This window comes from Zalophus californianus, chromosome 2, assembly GCF_009762305.2.
Source record: "Zalophus californianus isolate mZalCal1 chromosome 2, mZalCal1.pri.v2, whole genome shotgun sequence".
Lineage (NCBI taxonomy): Eukaryota > Metazoa > Chordata > Mammalia > Carnivora > Otariidae > Zalophus > Zalophus californianus.
The window spans coordinates 5,885,786-5,907,892 of NC_045596.1; positions in this window are offsets into that span (position 1 = coordinate 5,885,786).

Here is a 22,107-nt window from a genome sequence, read left to right on the forward strand (position 1 = left end):
CCTGTACACTGTGGGATGTTTAGCAGCCTCCACGGCCCGTACCCACCCCATGCCGGGAGCATCACCAGAGGACCACTCGGTCGTGACAAAAATGTCTCCAGACCTTGCCACGTGTCCCTGGGGGGCAAAATCATCCTCTGGTTGAGAACCACTATGCTAGGTCCAGCAGCATTTTCCTTCCTTACCTTTTTTTTTTTTTAAGATTTTATTTATTTATTTAATTGACAGAGAGAGACACAGCGAGAGCGGGAACACAAGCAGGGGGAGTGGCAGAGGGAGAAGCAGGCTTCCTGCGGAGCAGGGAGCCCGACACAGGGCTCGATCCCAGGACCCTGGGATCATGACCTGAGCCGAAAGCAGACGGTCAACGACTGAGCCACCCAGGCGCCCCTCCTTCCTTGTCTTGTTCCCAAAATATTTTTAGGAGCGGGGAAAAAATTTTGTTAATTTTAATGTTGGAAAGTGTACGTTACTGAGTGGGCCCAGGCCCTGGCTTGACTTTGCGGAAGCCGTCCCATCAACATCTCTGGGCCAGCACCTAGAGGCGTTGAGTATCCCTGATCGTGCCCAACCCCCTCCTTTCACGGAGGAAGAAAGTGTGGCCCAGAGAGGTTAAGCAACGAGGCTGAAATCACACAGCAGTCTTCATCACCTCTTTCCCTACGCAGTTCTCTTCCCGCTGCCCCACACCGAAGCTGGATCCAGCCAGCACCAGTCAGGAGGCTAAAACTTTGGGGGATGCAAGAAAGTTCTTTCTTGACAGGAACCAAAGACACAGGCAGAGCCTTATTTTTCATGTTATAATGCTGTGAAAATGTGCAAAGCGAAATGTTGTAAAAACATTTGGCTGGGGCCAGAGCGGTGGAATGAGCAAATACCATTCACCATGTGAGCCGGCTAATAAAAGGAAGAGCCCAAAATTGTTTGTTGCTATTATAAGGGTCACTTTTTCCCCCTATAAAAAGAGTAATTTTCGTTTACAGGGACCCCGGGCAATTTTCCATCTAATTTGATGTTTTATAATGTCTGCAAAGCCATGCAGTCTTAACTGGCTGTACGGCCGTAGACATTTTATTTTCAAATTTGCGAGGTTATTGGTTCATCAAGAGCAAAGGAAAAATGCGGCTGGGTTTTCATGGGTCCTGGTAAGAAAGGGGGCAGCCGATGGTCTGGGGGGCTGGAAAGAGCTTGCTGCGAAGCCCCCAAGCCCATGTGTTTCCCTTCCACGGCAGAGTCCAGAATATCAAGCAAGAAAGGTGGGGACAGGGTCATTGTTCCCAGTGAGGCTTCCCCCGGGGACGGCCCTGTGCAAGGCCCAGTCACATGGCCTCCAGGTCCAGAGCACCCTGATCTCTCCACACTGCTGACCTGTCCTGCTAAGCACCTCATGCACGTTTTCTCCTGTAACCCTCACAACTGTTGGTGGAGCAGGGACCCTCGTCATCCCTGGTTCTGGAGGAGAAAAGCAGGCTTGGAGAAGTTACTCCTCGAGCAGGAGGTGCGAGGCCCCCACCTGAACATGGGCGTCAGACCCTGACATTGAAGTCCAACCTCCCTGACCCTGGCCCCCTCCTGTGGCTCCTGCTGGCCTTTGGCTTCACGAGAACAGACCCCTCCCCCAAGGCCAACGCCACAGCAGTCCGTGCCTCACCCAGCCATGCTCCGGGTGCAGGGGGCATAGCCCTGACCCTCAGTGCTGCCATATCACTGGAGACAGACCCTCAAAATGAACCCCAGTGGACAGCTCATCAGGTACGGCCTCAGTGCCCTCTTCTGTAAAAAGGGCGCAACCCTATCTATTTCACGGGAAAGTTCCGAGGCTTTGGTGCGGTTAAACTGGTGGAAAGCAGCTCTGGGAAGATGGTGAAGCCTCGACAACAGGGGGTTGCTGTTATGGGGGTAAGGGAAGAGGACAGGATAGGAAGGGGCAGACAGCAGGAAACGAGTAGACAAAGCGGGGAGGCAGGAGGACCGTCTGCAGAAAAGCCTTAATTACATTAACCCCAACCTGGGTTTTACTGAGCACATACTATGCGCCGGGCTGTGGGCTGGGTGCTTCATGTGCGGCTCTCAAACCGGGACCGTGGAGACCATTCTTTCTATTTTACAGAGGCCATGCAGAATCCATGACCCGCACGGCTCCCCGCCCCGAGGGTGCCATGTCAGGGCTCTCTCCCTAACAGGAGGAATCGGAGAACGATCGGACCTCCAGCTCCCAGGACGGGCCCATTTATTCCCAACATCTCTCTTCTTCTGGGGCCATCTCTGTGCCTGAGAACATACCCTTGGTAGCAACCAGGGAGAGACTGCTTCAAACCAAAATGGCCCTCCCTGTCCCACCGGGCCTGGACGACCTGGGGACGAAGACCACACTCGAGTCGCTTCTCTACCTCCAGTGGGCCACCTGGCACAGAGGTGGTGGCCGAGAAGGAGAGCAAGGAGATGAACGGATGAGTGAGTATCACCGGCATTCGCAACAAATGTTGTGTTTGCTTCTGTTCTTTTTTTTTTTTTTTTAAGATTTTTTTTATTTGACAGAGAGCGAGAGAGGGAACACAAGCAGGGGGAGCAGGAGAGGGAGAAGCAGGGAGCCCGATGCGGGGCTCGATCCCAGGGCCCTGGGACCATGACTTGAGCCGAAGGCAGACGCTTAACGACTGAACCACCCAGGCGCCCCGCATTTGTTTCTGTTCTTACAGAAACAGAGACAACCACAGATGAGCCCAAGGAAAATTAAGATCACCTGAGTCCCAGTCTATAGCTACAGTTGCATACATTTTCAGAAAGTACACCAGATGCGGTGCCTGGGTGGCACAGTCGATTAAGCGTCTTGACTCTTAACTTTTGGCTCAGGTCGTGATCTCAGGGTCCTGAGATTGAGCCCCATCTCAGGCTTCACCCTCAGCGTGGGGTCTGCTTAAGACTGTCTCCTCCACTCCTTCCACCCCTCTTCCCTATGGTCTGTGTCTCTCAAATAAATAAATAAGTCTTTTTTTTTTTAAAGTATGCCAAATGGGATTGCAATGCATATTATGCTTTGCAAGTTCTTTTTTAACTCTGTCACTGTAACACACAACTTCCCATGAGTTACTGTTCCGTGCAGCATCTGAAACCGAAGTAGGGCCGTGACAGAATGTTTTCTAACCACGTCCCTACAGGGGGACGCTCAGGTTATTTCTAGTATTTTGTGATGATTTAGAATGCCGGTTGGACAGCCTCGTAGCTAAGGGTCACGTCCTTATTAGCAAGAGCCCTTTAACTGCGGGCAGAGCAACAGGGAGCCCAGAAGGACCTCAGCTTCCAAGAGATCAGCTCCTATGGCCTCGTCCTGGATGAGCCCCTCCAGGCCACCACCCCCCGCCGGCCCCCTGAGTCTCAGCTTCCCTGCGTGTGAAATGGAGGTGCTCATACGCTGCCCACCGCTGGCTGGGTGGGCCTGAAGGAGACCATGGCTCAACTCGGGATCTCGTTCCAGATCTCCCTGGAGAAAGATAACCGCCAGGCCCAGCCACCAGCCGGCAGTCCTTGAGGCTGAAGGACAGAAGAAGAGAAAGGCACGTCAAAGGAGACCTGGGACCCAGAGAGGAAAGAGAGCAGGGCCAGGTGGGGAGGGGACAGCAGTAGAGGTGGGGGGGGGGGGCTGGTGATGGCTTTCCAGGTCACAGCTTTTCACGGCAGGAGAGGACACAGATGGCAAGGTCTCTGGTGGCCCCGAGCCAGGGACTATGTGATGTTCCCTCCACCCCAGGACTCGGGCGTGGGGGACCCAGTCACTTGGGCTTCCCCAATTCCTGCTGCAGCCCCGCTGAGCACTAGCCTTCCCATATGAATCCCAGCCTTGGGTCCCCTATCAGCGAAGTGGCTGGGACCCGATTTGAGCTTTATTCTGTGATAAATGGGACGGTTAGGGGGCATCTGAGTGGCTCAGTCAGTTAAGCGTCTGCCTTCAGCTCAGGTCATGATCTCGGGGTGCTGGGATCGAGCCTCGCATCCGGCTCCTTGCTCCGTAGGGAGTCTGCTTCTCCCTCTCCCTCTGCCCCTCCCCCTGCTTGCGCGCGCGCGCTCTCTCTCTCTCTCAAAGAAACAAATAAAATCTTTAAAATGTTTTGAAAATAAATAAATGAGATGGTTAGGAACAAATAAATGACAATCAAATCTGTCTTTCAGAAGAGCAAAATCGTTCTGAACTGTTCTAAGGTGGATCCTGTCGTCCTGCGCTTTCTGGTCAACAGAAATAACATTATGAGCACTATTTTTTTCCCCTCAAAAACGAGTGACCGTTGTTCTGCCCTCCCTGTCCCACTGGGCCTGGACAGCCTAGGGTTAAGAACCACACTCGAGTCGCTTCTCTACCTCCAGTAGGCCACCTGGCACAGAGGTGGTGGCTGAGAAGGAGAGCAAGGGGATGAATGAACGAGTGAATGTCGCCGGCAGGATTTGGAGAGGTGTCCGTCAACTGCGCTGAGTCAGACACTAGGACGTGCTGCAGGGCAGATGTTGCCCTGGTCTGGTCATCAGAGATTCGGGGTATTCAGGGGAGCTGACTCGGTTCCCTCCTCTGCCACCGAGGTATTGTTGGCCTCGGGCAAGTTACCCATCCTCTCTGCTGTTCAGCTTCCCTGTGTGCAAAATGGGTTAACAAGGGGTGGCTAGACTCATGGAAATGACCGTGTGGCATTTTACTGCATATAATTATATCTACAAAGGAAAATCCCCAGGCGGGGCACCTGGCAGCGGGGGGCTACTGATTGTTAGGGAATCCACACATTTTAAGGGTGCGCAGGATCTGTTGTAATCGGGTATGGCAGGGCACGCGGGCAGAGACATGGCTGTCAAGACCAAAGAAATTTCATACTCACAGATCCCCAGAAATGCGTCGTGTGCCATGCAGCTCAGGGCCCCACAAAGAAACCCAGGGTCGGCCAGGGGGCAGGGGGGATGCGAGGGGATGTAGGAGGCTTTACCAAGGTTTCCATGGGAAGGAACATGAGGCAGGGTGAACAGGCTCAGGACAGGTCAGTTGGAATGATTTCAGGGGCTCCGGGGCACGGGGGCTAACCCTAGTTGTCTGGTGGGTGCCTAGCCCTGGGATGATTAGGAGAGTGGGGGATCGTGACCCAGAGCATTGAGAGCTGGACAGAGGAGGGAAGGGGGGTGTTGCTCTGGGGTCTGGATTGGCTGATCTGAAGTTAGAAAGAGATCTCATGAGTGTGAGGAATTGACCAGCCCTGGGAGGCGCAGTCCCTAATGGGTGAGCCAGGCCCCAGCAGTGAAAGCATCAGAACAGAGAAAATAAGAGCTACAGTAATACACCGTGAGGCCCAGTGGCAACCAGGGCTCTGGAGTCAACCAAGTTTAAACCCCAGCCTCACCTCTCACTAGCTGTGGGACTTTCAGCCAGTTACCTAGTGTCCCAACGGGGACTGCCGTGGCCACCTCTAGTGGTGTATTAAGTGTGGCCAGCCAGGCATCTGCCTCGGGCACCGATCCATGAGGGCACGAGAACATCCCTGGCCTCCATCAGCCACCCAGCACTAGTTAGCACCAATCTCTGCACAGAAGTCCTTCCAGAGCCAGCAGAGTGGGAATGTAAGCCCTGTCCTGCTAAAGTGATGCTGCCTGGGGTGGAAATAAGCCCATGATTTTCCCCGGGAATGACGCCCCTCCGCTAGGTATTTCTATACCAGGCTCTGCAGGCTGCATCGGCTCGCTCTGGCCAATAAGAGGGAGTGTGGGGTTGCAAATCCCAGCGAGCTGAGATTGGAGGCAGAAAGAGGCATTATGCAAGGCTGCTTGCACCAAACGAGGGCTTTATTTTATTATCTACATTTTAGACTCTTTCATATGCCTCCCGAGGTGCTGTCTGGTTTGGAAAATCACCTATAATAATGCACATAATAAAATCTCTTATTTTGAACATAGAGAGGCATGCAGTTTTTATTAATGAAAAAGAAATTTCTCTCTGCCCTCCACCAAATAAATGTTGAGCCAATATTTAAGGAGTATCTGTCAAAGGCATGCAGGTTGGTCAACTGGCCAGTCTCAGCTCAGTCCCCCTGCTCACAGAATCTCTGTGGATGCAATCGGCAGGCATCTGCTCCATCCCCGTCACCACCTGGGGCTTGGCCATGTCCAACCCTGGGCAGATCTACCCACTCACCCTATCCCTAGAGAAAGGCACACAGGCATAGACCTCCGCACCTCCTTCGTCCATATCCTGAATGCCATTTCCCCATCCCGCCATTCCTGGCGGGGGCGGGGGTGGTCAGCCTCCGGGCTCCCTCCCTTCTTCATCAGACTCTCGCAAGTTACAACCCTAGGACAGGGAGAGGGAGACACCCTGGGTTGTCCGTCACGGGGGGATGAATTCCACAGAGTAACACAGTGGGTCTCAACCCCTAGGGCTGGTGTGGGGAGCGGGGCAGGAGAGAGAGAGAAGGAGAGAAAATGAGAGAGAGAAACAAAAGGGAGGGAAGACAAGAAGGAAGGGGAGAGAGAGGGAAGGAAAGAAAGAAAATGAGATGCATGACCCGATACTTCTTCCAAAAAATTATAAATACATCCAACAAACAACAACACACAATTTGTCAGAATATCCAAATAAGAAGACACACACACACACACACACACACACACACACAAGGAGGGCAGGCGGGGCATGAGGCTAAAAGGGAACGCGTCAATGAAAAGACAGGCTTTCTCCAGCCAGATGGAAGGAGGTGTCAGGAGATAAGGATGCAATCACTTCAACATCTGCACCTGAGGGCCAGGAAGAAAGGAAGAATAAGGGAACACTACACGCATGTGCACACGCACACACACACATGCACACAGAGCAAATCCCACTCTGAACTGGCCTTTCTCCAGCCCACATCCCCCACATCTGGCTTTGGCCATGCCGCTCCCTCTGCCAGGAATGCTGGTCTTCACCCCTTCAAACTCTCCCCTTCACCTCATCCTTCAGATCTCTGCTCCCACGCCCCGCCCCCACCTGGAACAGATGTCCTCACCCCGCCTGGAGCTCCTCACACACACGGTCGTGTCCACGTCTGTCCCGAGTGCACGGCGTCGGGACTCACTCACCTTCCGCTATCACCTGACGCCCGGCAGCCTCCCCTCTGCCCGCCTAACCACAAAGCCGCAGGCCCCCGCGGGATGGTTCAGTTGGCAAATCCAAAGGCCACTCTCAGCGTCTGTGGCTCTGGCCCTCTGGATCTTGCTCTGAGCTCTTTCCCACTCCCCTGGCCAAAGCCCCTCTCTCCTGCTGCCAAATGTAGGCTCGACTCCACTGGGCCACTCCAATCTCCACAGCACGGCTTCCCTCTCCCCTGGCCCACCGGCCATACGGACACCACCGGGCCCTCCAACTTGATCTACCCCCAAATAATTCACCTGCGCCCTCCCTCAAGCCCACCGCCCTGCCCCCTCCCCCACCGCCATCGATGAAATTAGAAAGCCGGGTATCACCCGGGACTCCCCCTTCTACCAGCCACCACGCTGTCACCCTCCTCCCCTAGGGTTGTCTTTGCTGTTCTTGTCTCAAACCTCACAAGACGGTGTCTACCTGTGCAGAGGGATGCCAGGATGAGTGAAGAGAGGCTCAGGCTCAGGGAGCTCACGTGTCTTGCCGGAGTCCATCTGGGGGCAGACGGGTTCAGGTGCCGTGCAACAGGACTGAGAGCACCATGGCTGTCGGGACAGTTGGCTAGGAAAGTGTTCACCTTGTCTGCTCACAGGTCTGTGCCTCACGTACCAGGCAGGATTCCAGTAAAAAAGAGATGCTCTCAAACTGTGTAAGTAAGAAGACTCCAAAACAAAGATTATGTAAAGATGTGGGTGAGACTTGGGTAACCCACAAGGGACAGTGCCGAAGCTGGGAGGGAGCCACGGTGCCTTGCAGGCTTGGGGGTGCCACTGGAGCATGGGTGGGTGGGGGGGTCCCGCAGGGGGAAGCCCACAGCAACCACAGTTTAATACATGTTTTATCATCGTGTGGGTATGGTGGGGCCAGCCGCTTGGGAGAGAACTACCATTGAAAAGATGGTTTGTTTTACTCACAGATCCCAAAAGAAGGGGACACGCCACGCCATGGCTGTCACTTGGGGAAGCACCAGGGTGGGTCCAGAGGCAGAGGGAGCAGGGAAACTGGGTAAGTGCCTTGATTGTAGTTTCCATGGGAAGGAATGGATGAGGCAGGGTGAGCGGGCTGGGGATGGGGCTCTTTTGAATCATTTCAGCGGGCTCGGGGGCAGAGGGGCTGTCCCCAGTCGTCTGGTGCCTGGTGACAGTTATAGCTGGGTAATGGCTCAGAGTGTGTGAAACCCATTAAAACAGAAGGTTGGAGGGTGTGGGCTCTGGATTGGCACATTTGAACTTGTAAAATGTGCTTGTGAGTGAGTTGTCTACTATCTGCAGGAACTGATTAGCCCTGGGAAGACCCCAGAGGCCAAGACATCAGAAGAGAGAAAATAAAAGACACAGTAAATAAGCTCACATCCAGAAGGAGCCAGAAGAACGATGCCCACCCCTCCCTCTCCTGCCCTGGCATCTCCCGCTGATGTCACCCATCGGCAAAACCCAGCAGGAAGGCAGAGGGCAAGGGTCTGGGTCTGAGGAGGGGACAAAAAGAGGGGAGTGGCTCTGGGGGGAGGCAGATGATACCCAGCAGCCACTAAACTAAGCTCGTGTGCAGGTAAGGCTCCTTTTCCCATTTTCAAGTCTCCCCAATAATGCTTGTTGAGTGCATGATGGAATCCTCTGGAAGGACCAGAGAGGTTGCACTGGAGGAAACACCTCCTGAACTAGATTTTGAGGGATCAGCAGACATTTTTCAGGGAGTGCTAGACAAATGGAAGAGCCTATGCAAACCACGAGATTAACACAATATGTTTGGCAAGCTGCAAGCTTTGCAGTATTGCTGGATTGTGAAATTTCCGGGGAGGAGGGTGGCTGGCGTGCACTGGATGCTCAGGGAAGGTCTCTCTCTACTTTTAGTCATTTCATTCTCCTCCCCAGGCCTCTGCGAAGCCGTGCATTCAGGGGCAGAAAGTGCTTCCAACGGGGGCTGCTACAAAGTCAATGCTCAGAAAGTGTTGGACGATACCATGACTGTTTTCATGAGGAGGTGTAATTAAGCACCTCGTCTACTTCCCAGGGCTCCGGGGAGGCTCAGATAGGACGTTGCATTAGAAAGTTTTCTGCAAATCAAAGGACCCACACAACCCATCTCATGGCCAGAAAGTCTGGTGTCTGCACAAGGGAGCTGGCCAAGCAATAGCTGACCTGTTTCTCACTAGCCTCATCGATCAAATTATCCAACGGGACGAGGGAGAATGCCAGTGTCCGTTTCCCATCTGTGATCAGCCTTGACTCCAAGCCCATACTCCACACCCAGTTTTCTGGAAAAGGGAGAAATAGCCCTCAGGGGCCAAAGAATACAATACCCTTGGATGCCCCTGGCTGTGTGAGACTCTCTGAAAGGGCTTTATCGCTGCATACAGCCTCTGCCAAAGCCAGACCAAAGTCCTTCCCAGGAAATTCTTGGCTCTGCCTGTGAACAGCCCGTCTGGTGGAATTAATTTTAGCCTATATGATGCTAAAGCCGTGCAAACAGAGACATATAAAACAGCACTCCTAAGCCTTTGCATGGCAATAAATAGTAAACTGCACTTAATTTATGCACGGTGCAAGTCTGCCCCTCTGCAGGAAAGCATAAAAGCCACCCCGAGCAGGAGCTGCAACGTTAAAAGTCTCCTGGTGCCTCTGGGCCTCTCAAGGGAGCTCGTGCCCTCTTCCCAGGCTCATTCTGTCTTTCTGCTTGGATTGTGGATTTCCAGCCTTGAGCTCCAGCCTTTATCGGGATGGATGGGGGCAGCCAAGGTGTAGGTGATCTGGAGGGGCTGTCAATCACAGGCAAACCGGCTCCTTGGCTCCACGCAAGCCCGCAGGGAAGAATGTTCGGTCCTGGAATCATTGGGCTGTAGCCTGTGATGTGGAAAGAGGCTTTGAGATCATCCAGCCGAAGTTCAGAGGTCTTGAACGTCTCAGCCAAAGGCACACAAGTTAATAGAAGGGCCAGACTTAGCATCAGGGTGGAGGAGACCAGCTCCAGGATTTGGAGTCAGAGAGCGCTGGGTTAGGATTAGAACCCAGACTCTGCCAAATCCCCGCCTTCTGACCCCGAGCAAGATGTTCAACTCCGTACTTTGGTTTCCTTTTTTGTAAAATCAATGGCAGTTGCCTGGGACTGGGGGAATTCTGGGAGGGTGACCCCAGCGCCCGGCTCACCGTGAACACCCAGGACGTGGTGGCTATGTCTCTATGACATCGGGGTAGATGCAGATCTTCGTCTGGCTTCCCCCAGGCAGAAATAAAGACCTAGACAGATGATCCGGGACGCGGGAATGAGGGAGCGGGGAGCTGAGACAGGAAGGGGGAAGAACCCACAGGAGGGTCTGCTGTTGTGGGCGCTGCTGGGGGCAGCAGGCGCCCATGTCTGCCCTGGACTTCATAGAAGATGCTATCAAACTTCATCAAATGATATTAAAGAGGGCTAAATGAATGAAGAGACATTACGTATAAACTTATGGGGAAACTCGGTGTGGCCTTAGAATCAATCAGGGTTTGATCAGGAAACCAGAAACCACTCGAGGTACTTTGAGCTGAAGGGTGTGATACGGGAAGCCAAGGCTCCCACTGGCTTTGGAAAGCTGAGGGAGCAAGGCCCAGGAAGGACAGTCTTAGGAATTCTAGGGTTCAGAGATCACAAGGAAGATACTTGAGGCCGTGATGTGAATAATGCTTGGGAAGGTGCTCAAAGCTACAGTCAAAACCCTGCATCTGAGCTCCCTGATGCCCACAGAGGCCTCCTGGGAATAAGTACTCCTTCTCGTGCTCCCTCCCAGCCTCATGCCGCTGCCCCTCACAGGTGGACTCCAGCTGGATCTGAGGGCAAGGGCGTCTGAGGAATGCAGCTTCCAGGCTTCACGAGACCGCGGTGCCCGGCCAGCCGGGTCGCGAGGCTGGCACTGGGAATGAGCACATGGAACCTGGCACCACCACAGCTATCGACCCTCCCCCACGATCTACCTACACACGCCATGAGAAGCCAATCAAACCCTCAAGAATGATAAGATTCGTAAAGAAGAATAGAGAATCAAAAACTAATGATGTAATATATGGTGATTAACATAACAATAAAAAATTAAAAAAAAAAGAAGAAGAAGAAGAATAGAGATCCCAGGATAACCAGCATAACGTAAAAGAAAAAGAAGGAGGAAGAGGAACAGGGGCAGGAGGAAGGGTATGTTTGGGGTCCCCAGGACCACCCCAGGCTCAGTGGTTCAGCGGTGTGACTCAGAGCTCCACCTGTAGTCATCATCACAGCGAAAATGCATTACAGAGAAAGGACACAAAGCAAAATCAGCAAAGGGAAAAGGCACTTGGGGCAAAATCCAGAGGACACCAGGCACCAGCTTCCAGAGTCCTCTCCCCGTGGACGCGCTTACTACCCCAGCAACACGTGAAGTGTTGTCCACCGTGGAAGACGACTGAGACTCATCATCCGAGGCTTTTAGTAGAGGCTGGCACAGAGACGTCCTCTGCCTGGCATGTACCAAGATTCCTGATTTCCAGAGGGAGAGCAGGTGGTCCGCATGAACCGTATTGGTTGTGCGAACAGTTTCGGCACAGTGAGCCACTCTGACCGGTTCTGGGAAGGGTGCCGACTCTCCTGAAATCCAAATTCCCCGGCATCAGCCCAGGGCCAACGCTGTGCACAGAACTTTCAGAGCAGAGCTGTCCCCGGCCAGCTATATTAACTCTTCCCTGCACGAAGGGGAACTGACTCCACCAGATATCAAAATGTATTATAACACTATATGAATGAAAACAGTGGGGCGTTGACCCAGGAACAGGAACTATGTTAACAAAGAGAATAGAGACAGGGCCAGAAATAGATGTATCTCCACTCCCATATACAAGAACAAAGTTAGCATTACAGGTCATTGGATAAAGAAGGTATCACTCAAGAAGTGATTTTGTTACAACCAGGCAGCCACGCAAAAATAAATTAAATTAAATCTCTTGCACCTGATGTGATAAGCACTGGGTGTTATATGCAAACTGATAAATCATTGAACACTACATCTGAAACTAATGATATACTTATGTTGGCTAATTGAATTTAAATTTAAAAAAAGGAAAAAAATTAAATCTCTTTCTCATTCCATTCATGAAAATATATTCTTCCTCAATAGAAGCCTGCATTATGAAAAATAAAAGAAATATTTTTAAAGAAAGTGTCATAAATTTACTGTAGGTGAGGATACCTTTTTTCTTTTCAAGTAGGGCTCTGTGCCCAGCATGGAGTCCAACATGGGACTTGAACTCACAACCCTGAGATCAAGACCTGAGCTGAAATCAAGAGTCGGACGCTTAACTGACTGAGCCAACCAGGCGCCCCTAGTGTAGGTGAGGATATCTTAAAACACCAAGAAAGCCACAGGAGAAAAACTACATGATTGGGTTTGATGATGCTTTCTTGGCTGTGACACCGAAAGTACAACAGGTAGTTGGACTTCGTTAGAATTAAAAACTTCTGTGCATCAAAAACACTAGGGACAGAATGAAAAGGACACCCAGGGGATGGGAGAAAATATTTGCAAGTCACATGTCTGATAAGGAACTGACACCCAGAACATACAAAGGGCTCCTACAGCTCAACAACAACAACCAAAAAAACCCAAGTAAAAATAGGCAAGGGATCTGAATAGACGTTTCTCCAAAGAAAACATACAAATGGCCAATAAGCCCCCAAGAAGACGCTCAGCCCTGCTCATCATCAGGGGAGTGCACAGCAAAGCCGCAATGAGATAAACCACTCCATACCCGTTAGGATGCCTGTTCTCCAAACACAACAAATAAACGGGACATGAGAAGTGTGGGCAAGAGCACGGAGAAGTTAGAAATGCTGTGCCTTACCAGTGCCAACATGATTTTTTATTTCAAAATCGATTTTATTGCAGCCAAAACAGTGGAGTTAACTGTACTTAATAAACTATTATATATATATATATATATATATATATATATATACACACACATTTTAAGTTATAGGGAATAAAGTTTATTTTGGCAGATAGTGTTAAACAAAATTAAAGTTGCATACATTAGTAACATAACTCAACATCCTTAATTTGGTGTACATGTGACACATTTTCCTGTTTTCCTGTGTTCTGCTAAATCACAGCTGCAGTGGAAAACTGCATAGCACTCGCTCAGAAGAATTAAAACTATGATCCAGGAATTCCACTTCTGGGTGTACACCCAAGAGAAGTTAAGGCAGGGACTTGAACAGATATTTGTACACCTGGATTTATAGCAACATTATTCACAATAACTAAAGAGGAGTGACTCACCTCTCCCTTGACAGATGAGTGCATAAGCAAAATGTGAAGTGCTGACACAGATACACATCCTGGTCTATACATAGCTGTCACACTGCCCCGTGGACCCGCTGAAGGCCTCCCTGTGTATTTGTGGTGCAAATCCTGTTTGTGTCCGTTGTGTGTATTTGCAACCATCTTCTCTACACTGTGTGCATTTCCAGTTTTACTAACTATTGCCGAATGGCTCTCAAGTGGCCGCATCAGCTACTCACTCCCCACGGTGTGTGGAAGTTCCCGCCTGTCACATTGTTGGTACCATCGGACTCCAGTACTGTTTGCTTGTCCAGAAACAGTGATACGATACTATCGTTGTTTGTGCATTTTGACGAGTTCTGGAGAGAAGTAGCATATTCCTATATGTTTATAGGCCACCTGGATTTTCTGTTTCGAGAACGGCTCTTCCGTATATTTTGTCCATGGATTTTTGTATTCTATGGATATACATGGATAGAAATCTAATGGCAGATTTTTCAGGCTTAAAAAGGAAGGAGATTCTCACTCTTGTTACAACACGGAGGAACCTTGAGGACATTATGCTCTGCGACAAAAAAAACATGAGGCCAGTCACAAAAGGACAAACACTGTATGATTCCACTTATACAATGTGCCTAGGGAAGTCAAAATTATAGAGACAGGAAGTAGAACCGTGGGTGCCAGGGCTGGGAAGGGAGGGTGGGGTCTGTGTTCACAGGGGACAGGGCCACCATGGGAGATGAGCAGGTCCTGGAGGGGAAGTGTGCTGAAGGCTGCTCAACAGTGGGGATGTGCCTAGTGTCACAGAACTGGAGACTCAAAATGGTAAATTTCACTTTATGCAGACTTGGCCACAATAATATACACACAAATCACAAACACATGAATAAAAACAACGACATAGAAATTTAATGCTTATATGATGAAAAGCACCATGGAAAGTTAGAAGACAAAACCCAGCCTGAGAGGTGATAATGCAACTTTCAGACCAGACAAGTGAAAATGTGTTTATACCAGTAAGAAAAAGATGGACAATGTAGTAGAAAACCTGTGGTCAAAATATACGGAAGAGCAGTTCTCAAAACAGAAAATCCAGATGGCCTATAAACATACAAGAAGATGCTACTTCTCTCCAGGACTCGTCAAAATGCACAAACAACAATGGTATCGTATCACAAATACACACAACAGACACATACAGGATTTGCTCCAAAAATACACAGGGAGCCCTTCAGCAGGATCCACGGGGGTGGCTGATGGCTGGGTTGTAGCCGATCTCAGATCCCACATGAATCCTAAATTCACCAAAAAGAAAATCAAGCAGTCTCTCTGCCTCCAGCTGGATGATTCTTTAGGTGGGAGGAGATGGGCCTATATGTTTATGTCTGAGTTCGACTATGCTTTAGTGATGGATTTTTAACAGTGTGTTGCATTATTAAATATGATTAAAAGAGAGCGAGAGAAAGAATACACAACCCAACAAGTGGACCACACAGAAGCCAGTAATGAGAGATTGTCATGAATCAGTGAATAGTTCTGTGCACAAGTAAAGAAAGGGAGGGAGGGAGGGAGGGAGGGGGCAAATGCCCATCCACTGTGACCCTGCAGTTAGTCGTTGGTCCACACGCTAGAGAAACTTTTGCACAAGAAGACCCAAATAAGGATAATTCACTGCCATGTCATTTACAATGTCCAAGAACGGCAAGCCACCCATGTCTCCCTCAACAGGAAAATGGAAAGGTCAGTAGTAGCATATTTACACTGCTGAACACTATAGAGCAGCTAAAATCGACAGAATCTGTTTGGATCAACAAGGGTAGAGCTCAAGAACAAGGCTGAGCAGGAAAAGAACCACGCCGCCCAACAGTACATACAGCATGACACCATTTCCATAAAACCTGAAGCCCACAAAAGAACACTCACTATTACACAGGAATTTATGCAGACACGTTAACAATGTAAAAACTTGGGTGGGAAAGTTCCCCTCACGTCAGAAAACGGCTCTCTACTGGGCAGTGCAGGGTGAATGGGCCTGGAGAAGGGGTAGGATAGGAACCCAATTGTATCTGGAGTGTTTCATTTCTTTTGGAAACAAAATCTGCGCAAATAAGACAAGATGTTAACATTTAAAATTCTACTGTGTGCGTGGGTGCTTGTTATCAGTACTTTTAGCATGTCTAAAAAAATTTCAATTAAGGATGACAGACCTAAATGTGAGATAGCAATCCATCAAAATCCTAGAGGAGAACACAGGCAGCAACCACTGTGACCTCAGCTGCAGCAACTTCTTGCTGAACACGTCTCCAAAGGCGAGGGAAACAAAAGCAAAAATGAACTCTTGGGACTTCATCAAGACAAAAACTTTTGCACAGCAAAGGAAACAGTCAACAGAACTAAAAGGTAGCCTCCAGAATGGGAGAAGATATTTGCAAATGTCTTATCAGATAAAGGGCTAGTTAGTATCCAAAATCTATAAAGAACTTATCAAACTCAACACCCAAAAAACAAATAATCCAGTCAAGAAATTGGAAGAAGACATGAATAGATATTTCTCCAAAGAAGACCTACAAATGGCCAACAGACACTGAGGAAATGCTCCACATCACTGGGCATCAGGGAAATACAAATCAAAACCACAATGAGATCCCAACTCACACCAGTCAGAATGGCTAAAATTAACAAGTCAGGAAACAACAGATATTGGTGAAGATGCGGAGAAAGGGGAACCCTCTTACACTGTTGGTGGGAATGCACCTGGTGCAGCCACTTTGGAGGACAGTATGGAGGTTCCTCAAAAAGTTAAAACTAGAGTTATCCTAGGACCCAGCAATTGCACTACTAGGTATTTATCCAAAGGATACAAACATAGTGATTCGAAGGGGTACCTGCACCCCAATGTTTATAGCAGCAATGTTCACAATAGCCAAACTATGGAAAAAGCCCAGATGTCCATCGACAGATGAATGGATAAAGAAGATGTGGTATGTATATACAATGGAATATTACTCAACCACCAAAAGGAATGAAATCTTGCCATTTGCAATGACATGGATGGAACTAGAGGGTATTATGCTGAGTGAAATAAGTCAGTCAGAGAAAGACAAATACCATATGATTTCACTCATATGTGGAATTTAAGAAACAAAACAGATGAACATGGGAGAAGGGAAGGAAAAATAAAATAAGATGAAAACAGAGAAGGAGGTAAACCATAAGAGACTTTTAGATATAGGAAACAAATTGAGGATTGCTGGAGGGGAGGTAGCTGGGGAAATGTGATTGGGTGATGGGCATTAAAAAGGGTACTTGATGCAATGAGCACGGGGTGTTATATGCTACTGATGAATCACTGAATTCTACCCCTGAAACTAATAATACACTATATGTTAACTAACTTGAATTTAAATAAAATCTTAAAGAACAAAAAAAAAAAAAAAAAGGAAGACTCAATCTCAATGTTGCCCCTGCACCAGGGCCTACAGCCTGCACAGGTCACAGGCACCTTGGTCCTGGCAAGAAGCCCAGCACCCACTGAAGAAAACAAAGGAAGGACAGAATCTTGGGCTTTCTATTCATCTCAGGCTGCTGGAACAGATCCCCAGACTGGGGGCTTAAACAACAGGCATTTACTTCTCACAGTGCGGGAGGCCAGACATCCCAGCCAAAGTGCCGTCCTGTCGGGTTCTGATAGGGACTCTCTTCCCCCATGTATCCTGACAAGGGGGAGGGAGAAGCACATGCATGTAAGGAAATTATCTGAGGCTATGGAAGAACTACCAGAAAGGATTAAGAGGGAAAATCCCTAGGACTCACACAAGGCCAGGAAAAGCCCCTTCTTCCCACCAGCCAGAGTGGGAAACCTTTTAATTCATGGAACACCACACACAGTATTTAGAAACTGGCTTTTGTACTGGGGAGGAATTAATCTTAGACTAAATGGTGGTTTGGTCCTGCCTAATAAATCTTAAAAGGTGTACTTAACATATTCAAACTGTTTCCAAGTAACTTACCTGTATCCCAAAAGAAAGCTCTAACATATTTATGGCAATATAAAAATATCCAGCACTCAACAAGGTAAAACCACAATGCCTGGTGTCAAATATAAAATTACCAAACATGTAAAGAAACAACAAAATATAACACATAATGAAGAGAAAAATAAATCAATACAAACAGACCCAGAAATGACATGGATGATAAAATTAATACATCAAAACTGTTATTGTAACTATATTCCATATGTTCAGAAATCTAGATGAAAGATTGAGCATATGAAGAAGCAACATAAAAGATATTTGAAAAGACCCAAACTGAACTTCCAGAGATGAAAACTAATGTCTGAGATGAAAAATATACTGGATAGAATTAATGACAGATTTAATATTGCAGAAGAAAGTGCTGGTGAAATTTAAGACATAAAAAGAAACTATTCAAAGTGATACAGAGAGAAAAAAAACTTAAAAATAAGGAGATGTGTAATTGGAGTCATGAAGAAAGAAGAGAGAGAAAAATGGGAAGAGAAATTATTTGGAGAAATAATGGCCAAAAATTTAAGTTTATTAAAAACTTTAAATCCATAAATCCAAAAAGCTCAACACAGCCCAAACACAAGAAACCTGAAGAAAATAACACTAAGGAGCATGATGAACTGATCGGCCTCAAACCAGTGATAAAGAGAAAACATTAAAATCAGCTAGAGGTGGGGCACCTGGGTGGCTCAGTCTTTAAGCGTCTGCCTTCAGCTCAGGTCATGGCCCCAGGGTCCTGGGATGGAGCACCGCATCGGGCTCCCTGCTCGGCGGGAAGCCTGCTTCTCCCTCTCCCACTCCTTCTGCTTGTGTTCCCTCTCTCGCTGTGTCTCTCTCTGTCAAATAAATAAATAAAATCTTTAAAAAAAAATCAGCTAGAGGTAAGAACACAGGTCATGTACAAAAGACGCAAGATAAAGGTGATAGACTACTAGTCAGAAATAATGAAGCTGTGAGACAGTGGAGCAACATCTTTAGAATATAGATAAAAAGGAACTGTAAATCTTCCATACCCAGCTAAAATATCTATCAAAAATGAAGGCAAAATAGAGATATTTTTAAGCATACAAAAGGTAAAAGAGCTCATCAATAGCAAACCTCTACCACAATAAATATTACAGGAAATCCCTTGGATAATATGATAATCATACCAGATGAAGCCTGGATTTACACAAAGAAATAAAGAACACTGGAAATCATGGCTATGTAGATAAATATGAAAAACCTTTTCTACTTTTATTTAAATCTTTTAAAAGATAATTAACTCTTTAAAACTGATATCCATATAGTATGTGGTTTACAACATATGTAAAAGTCAAACACATAGCAGCGATAGTACAAAGGCTGGAAAGATATAGAAGTATATGGCTATGAGATTTTAATGTGATACACAGAGTGTATTATCACTAGAGGGTAATGATATTTTAAATGTGTATAATATAAACAACTAAAGCAACCATCAAAGCATACATGAACACACACATGCACACACACACATGTACACACACTTATTATATCTAATAAGTCAACAAAAGAGATTAAATTGAATCATTAAAAATGCTTATTTAGTCCAAAACAAGGCAGAAAAGGAAGACAATAGGAACTATGAATAAATGGGACAAATAGAAAATAAATAGTAAGTTAAGGGGCATCTGGGTGGCTCAGTCGGTTAAGCACCTGACTCTTGATTTAGGCTCAGGTCATGATCTCAGGGTCATGGGATCAAACCCCATATCAGGCTCCACACTCAGACACAGAAGTTTCTCTCTCTCCCTCTCCCTCTGCTCCCCCCACTTGTGTGCACTCTCGCTCTTTCTCTCTCTAAAGGAAAAGAAAAAGTAAGTTAAAACCAATAATGTCAATAAACAAATGAAATGTCAAATGTTCTAAATATACCAATTAAGAGACAGAGTTCGTCCAATCATAAAAAAAAGTAAGATCTAACTATATGCTGCCACCAAAACAAGGGAAACCTAAATCCTGCTCCGATAAAAAAAAAAAGTAAAAAATAAAAAAGAAATGTGAAACAGAAAGTAAAATTAAAGTATTTGTTAAAAATGGGGAAAAAAGTAAAAAAGAAAAGATATACCATGACAACACTAATCAAAAGAAAGCTGGAGTGACTATATTAACATCAGACAAAGTAAATTTCAGAGCAAAAAATATTACCAAGAACATAGAGAGTAATTTCATAATGATAAAGGAGTCAATTTATCAAAAGAACATAATAATTCTAAGCATTTATGCGCCCATAATAACAGAGTTTCAAAACACATTAAGCAAAAATTGACAGAACTGAAAGACCAAATAGAGAAGTCCAACAACTACAGTTGGCTATCTCTCTCCATGATTGCTAGAAAAAGTAAACAGAAAGTTGAGAAAGGATATCAATTACTTGAACCACACTATCAACCAGCTCAACTCTGTTGACTTTTAGAGAACACTCTGTTTAATAACAGCAGAACACACATTATTTTTAAGTACACATAAAACATTTACCAAGATAATCCATATTCTTGGCCATAAATTTTCAATAAATTTAAAAGCATTCACATCACACAAAGTGTGTTCTCTGATCATAACAGGATTAAATTAAGAATCAATAACAGATCTATATAAACTCCTTCAGAAAACTGAACAGGAGGGAATATTCCCAGCCCATTCTCTGCAGCCAGCATAACCCTGATACCAAAACTAGACAAAGACATTCCAAAAAAAGAAAACCAAACACTAACATTCCTTATAAACATAGATGCAAAAAATACTTATGCAAGGAATATAAGGTTGGCCTAACATTTTTAAAAACCAATGTAATTCTTACTAACAAGAAAAAACAATAGCATCATCATAAAAGCAGAAAACATATTTTATAAACTCCAACATCTATTTCTGATTTTTAAAAAGCTTAGTAAACCCAATATAGAACTTCCTCAACGTGATAATGGGCATCAGTGAAAACTACAGCTAATGTCATAATTCACAGTGAAAGATGAAATGCTTTGCCCCTAAGGTCAAGAACAAGACAAAGATGTTTGGTTTCCTCTCCCTTCTATTCAACATTTTGCTAGAGATTATAACTAGTGCAATAAGGCAAGTAAAGGAAATAAAAGGTATCCAGATGGGAAAGGAAGAAGTACAATGGTCTTGACTCACAGATCTCATGATCCTCTATGTAGAAAATCTGATGGAATCAAAACAATATTTAAAGCTACTGGAACTAATAAGTGAGTTTATCAAGTTTATTGAGTAAGTTTCAAAATCAATATACAAAATCCCATTATATTTCTGAACATTAGTTGTTAACAATAAGAACTTGAAATAAAAGGGCGCCTGGGTGGCTCAGTTGGTTAAGCGACTGCCTTTGGCTCAGGTCATGATCCTGGAGTCCTGGGATCGAGTCCCGCATCGGGCTTCCTGCTCAGCAGGGAGTCTGCTTCTCCCTCTGACCCTCTTCCCTCTCATGCTCTCTCTCTCTCTCCCTCATTCTGTCTCTCAAATAAATAAATAAAATCTTAAAAAAAAAAAAAAAAAAAAAAAAAGAACTTGAAATAAAAATACCATTTACGATAGCACCCAAAACAATAAATACTAATGCAGGATGGTCTGATAAAAGTGTGCAAGCCTGGGGACTCCTGGGTGGAGCGACCGACTCTTGGTTTAGGCTCAGGTCATGATCTCAGGGTTGTGGGATGAAGCTCTGTGCTGGGCTCCATGCTCAGCATGGAGGCTGCTTGTCCCTTTCCCTCCCCCTCTGACTCTACCCCTGCTCCTGCATGCACACGCACTCTCTCTCTCTCATAAATAAATAAATAAATAAATAAATCTTTTTTTAAAAAGTGTGCAAGCCTGTATACTGAAAACTACAAACACTGCTGAGAGAAATTAAAGAACACCTAAATAAATAAATAGATAAACGATGCTCATGATTCCATAGACTGTGTTCATGGATCAGAAGACTATATTGCTTGATGTCAGTTTTCCCCAAATTGATCTATAGATTCAGGCCTTTCCCAACTTATTCCCAGCGGGTTCTTTTGTAGAAGTTGACCAGCTGATTCTAAGATCATATAGAAATGCTGAAGACCTAAAATAGCCAAAATAAATCTGAAAAAGAACAAATTTGGAGGGCTTACACTACTTGACTTCAAGAAGTTATAAATCCATACTAATCTTGCCATGCATTATTCGTGTAAAGATGGGCAAATAATCAATGGAACAGAAGCTAGAGTCCGGAAATAGAGGCATCCATATATGGTCAGTTGATTTTCAACAAAGGTACAAAGGCAATTCAGTGATGCCAAGATAGTCTTTCAACACTGGGTGCTGAAACAATGGGAAAACTTAGCAACAAATAAACTTTGATCCCTACCTTGCACCACGTACAATAATTAACCAAAATGGATTAGAGACCTAAATGTACCACCTACAGCCATAAATCACCTGAGAGAAAACACTGGAGAAGATCTTTTCAATCTTAGGTTAGACAAAGCTTTAGAAGTGACACCAAGAGCATGAGCCACAAAAGAAAAAATTGATACATTGGACTTGATCAAAGCAGAAAACTTATGCTCTTCAAATGACACTGTTGAGAATAAAGAGACATACAACACAGGGAGGGTGGGTGGAAATCTTTGCAAAGTATGTTTCTGATAAAGGAC